A 5,976-nucleotide genomic window follows, 5' to 3' on the forward strand; every position below is an offset into this window, starting at 1 on the left:
CTTGGCTGGCCTTTGGCATGTCTAGTGTTTTGGACCGAAGCTTTCTTTGAAAGCTTGGCTGGCTGTGAAGCCATGTCTAATTCCTGGACCGGAGTCTTAGACTAGCATTGCACTGATTCCTGAATTCTCATTAAGAATTTTGATACCTTTTTTCCACTTAATTTTCGAAAAACACAAAAAAATCAAAAAATTCATAAAATCCAAAAATTCTTGTTTGAGTCTAGTGTCTTATTTTAAGTTTGGTGTCATTGCATGTTTTTTTTGTTCTTCTTGCATTTTTCGAATTCATGCATGTGTCTTCATTATCTTCAAGTTGTTCTTGATGATTTTCTTGTTTTGATCCTTAATTTCTATGACTTGAGTGTTTTGTTGTTTATCATGTGCATTCTCATTTTGTTAGTGTCAATAGTATACAACTGCTAAGTTTGGTGTCTTGCATGCATTGTTATTTGATTTTCGTTGCATTTTGATTATTCCCTATTAAAAATCCAAAATATTTTTAATTTGTGTCTTTTCAAGTCAATAATACAGAGAATTAAAGATTCAGAACATACAGCAGAGGAATTGCACAGAAAAAGTTGGGCGTTCAAAACGCCCAGTGAAGAAGGACAGCTGGCGTTTAAACGCCAGCCAGGTACCTGGTTTGGGCGTTTAACGCCCAAAGGGTATAGTTTTGGGCGTTAAACGCCAGAATGTGCACCATCTGGGCGTTTAACGCCAGGATGGCACAAGGGGGAAGATTTTGTTTTCAAATCAATTTTTTTTCAAGTTTTCAAAGTTTTTCAAAATCAAATCTTTTTCAAATCATATCTTATCAATCAAATGTTTTCAAAATCAATTTCTTTCCTTTTTCAAGGATACTTGCTAACAATTAATGATTTGATTGAACAATTCAAGTATGTTGCCTTTTCTGTTGAGAAAGGTTTAATGTTTGAATCATATCTTTTCTTGTTAGTCAAGTTTTTAATTTTCAAAATCAAATCTTTTTAAATGTTTTTCAAATCATATCTTCTCAATCACATTTTTTTAAAAAAAAAATCAATCATATCTTCTTAACCACATCTTTTCAAATAGTTTTCAATCAATCTTTTAAATTCTAATTTCAAATTCTTTTTCAAAAATCACTTGATTTCTTTTCCACTTTTATTTTCGAAAATCAAAGTGATGTTTTTCAAAATGTTTTCAAAATCTTTTTAATTAATTTTCGAAAATCACTTCCCTTCTTCTCACATCCTTCTATTTATGGACTAACACTATCCTTAATGCAAAATTCGAACTCCATCTTCTTTGATAAGTTCGAATTTTCTACTTCTGTCTTCTACTTTTCTTTTCCTCTGACACCTCAAGGAATCTCTATACTGTGACATAGAGGATTCCACATTTTCTTGTTCCCTTCTCTTTCATATAAGCAGGAGCAGAGACAAAGGCATTCTTGTTGAAGCTGACCGTGAACCTGAAAGGACCTTGAAGCGAAAGCTAAGAGAAGCCAAAGCACAACTCTCTTTAGAGGACCTGACCGAATTCTTCAAGGAAGAAGAACACATGGCAGCCGAAAACAACAACAATGCCAACAATGCAAGGAAGGTGCTGGGTGACTTTACTGCACCTACTCCCGATTTCTATGGGAGAAGCATCTCTATCCCTGCCATTGAAGCAAACAACTTTGAGTTTAAGCCTCAATTAGTTTCTCTAATGCAACAGAATTGCAAGTTCCATGGACTTCCATTGGAAGATCCTCATCAGTTCTTAGCTGAATTCTTGCAAATCTGTGACAATGTCAAGACTAATGGGGTAGACCCTGAGGTCTATAGACTTATGCTATTCCCTTTTGCTGTAAGAGACAGAGCTAGGACATGGTTGGACTCACAACCAAAAGAAAGCCTGGACTCATGGGAAAAGCTAGTCAATGCCTTCTTGGCAAAGTTCTTTCCACCTCAAAAATTGAGTAAGCTTAGAGTGGAAGTCCAAACCTTCAGACAGAAGGAAGGAGAATCCCTCTATGAAGCTTGGGAAAGATACAAACAATTAATCAGAAAATGTCCCTCTAACATGCTTTCTGAATGGAGCATCATAGGTATTTTCTATGATGGTCTCTTGATGAGCGGATAATTTGTATGCTTTTTGGCATTGTTTTTAGTATGTTTTTAGTATCTTTTAGTTAGTTTTTAGTATATTTTTATTAGTTTTTAATTAAAATTCACTTTTCTGGACTTTACTATGAGTTTGTGTGTTTTTCTGTGATTTCAGGTATTTTCTGGCTGAAATTGAAGGTTCTGAGCAAAAATCTGATTCAGAGATTGAAAAGGACTGCAGATGCTGTTGGATTCTGACCTCCCTGCACTCGAAGTGGATTTTCTGGAGCTTTTGATCATGTTTTTATGATTGAACCCACTTTGGGAGGCTGGCCATTCGGCCATGCCTAGACCATGTTCTTATGTATTTTCAACGGTGGAGTTTCTACACACCATAGATTAAGGTGTGGAGCTCTGCTGTACCTCGAGTATTAATGCAATTACTATTGTTCTTCTATTCAATTCCGCTTGTTCTTTGTCCAAGATATCACTTGTTCTTCAACTTGATGAATGTGATGATCCGTGACACTCATCATCATTCTCACTTATGAACAAAGTGACTGACAACCACTTTGTTCTACAAAGCAACAAGGCCCTAGTGTTTATCCCTTGGATTCCTGATACACGATGCATGGTTGATCGCCTGACAACCGAGTGCTCGCCTGACAAACGAGCCAGCCATTCCGTGAGATCAGAGTCTTCGTGGTATAGGCAAGAATTGATGGCGGCATTCAAGAGAATCCGGAAGGTCTAACCTTGTCTGTGGTATTCTGAGTAGGATTCAATGATTGAATGACTGTGACGTGCTTCAAACTCCTGAAGGCGGGGCGTTAGTGACAGACGCAAAAGAATCACTGGATTCTATTCCGGCCTGAACGAGAACCGACAGATGAATTCCGCGTGCTGTGACAGAGCATTTGCAATCGTTTTCACTGAGAGGATGGGAGGTAGCCATTGACAACGGTGAAACCCTACACAAGCTTGCCATGGAAAGGAGTAAGAAGGATTGGATGAAGACAGTAGGAAAGCAGAGAGACGGAAGGGAAGGCATCTTCATGTGCTTATCTGAAGTTCCTACCAATGAATTGCATAAGTATCTCTATCTTTACCTTTGTGTTATTTTCGTTCATCACCATATCCATTTGAGTTTGCCTGACTAAGATTTACAAGATGACCATAGCTTGCTTCATACTAACAATCTCCGTGGGATCGACCCTTACTCGCGTAAGGTTTATTACTTGGACGACCCAGTGCACTTGCTGGTTAGTTGTGCGAAGTTGTGTAATGCCATGGTATTGAGCGCACCAAGTTTTTGGCGCCGTTGCCGGGGATTATGAGAGTTGTGAAAAAGTATTGTTCACAATTTCGCGCACCAAGTTTTTGGCGCCGTTGCCGGGGATTGTTCAGTTTGGACAACTGAAGGTTCATCTTGTTGCTTAGATTAGGTATTTAATTTTTTCGAAATTCTTGAAGGTGAATTCTAGAGTTTCATGATGAATTGTTGAAGTCTGGCTGGCTGAGAAGCCATGTCTAATTTCATTGGACCGAGGTTTCAACTTATCATCACAAGAGCTTGTTGATTTTATCAATCTTGCTTTTGGAGCAGTGATCTGCTAAGGCTTGGCTGGCCTTTGGCCATGTCTAGTGTTTTGGACCGAAGCTTTCTTTGAAAGCTTGGCTGGCTGTGAAGCCATGTCTAATTCCTGGACCGGAGTCTTAGACTAGCATTGCACTGATTCCTGGAATTCTCATTAAGAATTTTGATACCTTTTTCCACTTAATTTTCGAAAAACACAAAAAAATCAAAAAAATTCATAAAATCCAAAAATTTCTTGTTTGAGTCTAGTGTCTTATTTTAAGTTTGGTGTCAATTGCATGTTTTTTTTGTTCTTCTTGCATTTTTCGAATTCATGCATGTGTCTTCATTAATCTTCAAGTTGTTCTTGATGATTTCCTTGTTTTGATCCTTAATTTCTATTGACTTGAGTGTTTTGTTGTTTATCATGTGCATTCTCATTTTGTTAGTGTCAATAGTATACAAACTGCTAAGTTTGGTGTCTTGCATGCATTGTTATTTGATTTTAGTTGCATTTTGATTATTCCCTATTATTAAAAATCCAAAAATATTTTTAATTTGTGTCTTTTCAAGTCAATAATACAGAGAATTAAAGATTCAGAACATACAGCAGAGGAATTGCACAGAAAAAGTTGGGCGTTCAAAACGCCCAGTGAAGAAGGACAGACTGGCGTTTAAACGCCAGCCAGGGTACCTGGTTGGGCGTTTAACGCCCAAAAGGGTATAGTTTTGGGCGTTAAACGCCAGAATGTGCACCATTCTGGGCGTTTAACGCCAGGATGGCACAAGGGGGAAGATTTTGTTTTCAAATCAATTTTTTTTCAAGTTTTCAAAGTTTTTCAAAATCAAATCTTTTTCAAATCATATCTTATCAATCAAATGTTTTCAAAATCAATTTCTTTCCTTTTTCAAGGATACTTGCTAACAATTAATGATTTGATTGAACAATTCAAGTATGTTGCCTTTTCTGTTGAGAAAGGTTTAATGTTTGAATCATATCTTTTCTTGTTAGTCAAGTTTTTAATTTTCAAAATCAAATCTTTTTAAATGTTTTTCAAATCATATCTTCTCAATCACATTTTAAAAAAAAAAAATCAATCATATCTTCTTAACCACATCTTTTTCAAAATAAGTTTTCAATCAAATCTTTTTAAATTCTAATTTCAAATTCTTTTTCAAAAATCACTTGATTTCTTTTCCACTTTTATTTTCGAAAATCAAAGTGATGTTTTTCAAAATGTTTTCAAAATCTTTTTAATTAATTTTCGAAAATCACTTCCCTTCTTCTCACATCCTTCTATTTATGGACTAACACTATCCTTAATGCAAAATTCGAACTCCATCTTCTTTGATAAGTTCGAATTTTCTACTTCTGTCTTCTACTTTTCTTTTCCTCTGACACCTCAAGGAATCTCTATACTGTGACATAGAGGATTCCACATTTTCTTGTTCCCTTCTCTTTCATATAAGCAGGAGCAGAGACAAAGGCATTCTTGTTGAAGCTGACCGTGAACCTGAAAGGACCTTGAAGCGAAAGCTAAGAGAAGCCAAAGCACAACTCTCTTTAGAGGACCTGACCGAATTCTTCAAGGAAGAAGAACACATGGCAGCCGAAAACAACAACAATGCCAACAATGCAAGGAAGGTGCTGGGTGACTTTACTGCACCTACTCCCGATTTCTATGGGAGAAGCATCTCTATCCCTGCCATTGAAGCAAACAACTTTGAGCTTAAGCCTCAATTAGTTTCTCTAATGCAACAGAATTGCAAGTTCCATGGACTTCCATTGGAAGATCCTCATCAGTTCTTAGCTGAATTCTTGCAAATCTGTGACACTGTCAAGACTAATGGGGTAGACCCTGAGGTCTATAGACTTATGCTATTCCCTTTTGCTGTAAGAGACAGAGCTAGGACATGGTTGGACTCACAACCAAAAGAAAGCCTGGACTCATGGGAAAAGCTAGTCAATGCCTTCTTGGCAAAGTTCTTTCCACCTCAAAAATTGAGTAAGCTTAGAGTGGAAGTCCAAACCTTCAGACAGAAGGAAGGAGAATCCCTCTATGAAGCTTGGGAAAGATACAAACAATTAATCAGAAAATGTCCCTCTAACATGCTTTCTGAATGGAGCATCATAGGTATTTTCTATGATGGTCTCTTGATGAGCGGATAATTTGTATGCTTTTTGGCATTGTTTTTAGTATGTTTTTAGTATCTTTTAGTTAGTTTTTAGTATATTTTTATTAGTTTTTAATTAAAATTCACTTTTCTGGACTTTACTATGAGTTTGTGTGTTTTTCTGTGATTTCAGGTATTTTCTGGCTGAAATTG

General features: G+C 36.7%; 2 non-coding genes across 2 annotated transcripts; both read right to left on the reverse strand.

Moving 5' to 3' along the window:
- Positions 1 to 1,947: 1,947 nt before the first annotated feature.
- LOC130964162 (small nucleolar RNA R71) lies at positions 1,948 to 2,055 on the reverse strand. Its single transcript, XR_009080269.1, has one exon. It is a non-coding gene; the product is annotated as a small nucleolar RNA R71 (small nucleolar RNA).
- A 3,601-nt stretch (positions 2,056 to 5,656) lies between these two features.
- Positions 5,657 to 5,764, reverse strand: LOC130964163 (small nucleolar RNA R71). Its single transcript, XR_009080270.1, has one exon. It is a non-coding gene; the product is annotated as a small nucleolar RNA R71 (small nucleolar RNA).
- Positions 5,765 to 5,976: the final 212 nt, after the last annotated feature.

Source organism: Arachis stenosperma, chromosome 2 (genome assembly GCF_014773155.1).
Source record: "Arachis stenosperma cultivar V10309 chromosome 2, arast.V10309.gnm1.PFL2, whole genome shotgun sequence".
Classification (NCBI taxonomy): Eukaryota; Viridiplantae; Streptophyta; class Magnoliopsida; order Fabales; family Fabaceae; genus Arachis; species Arachis stenosperma.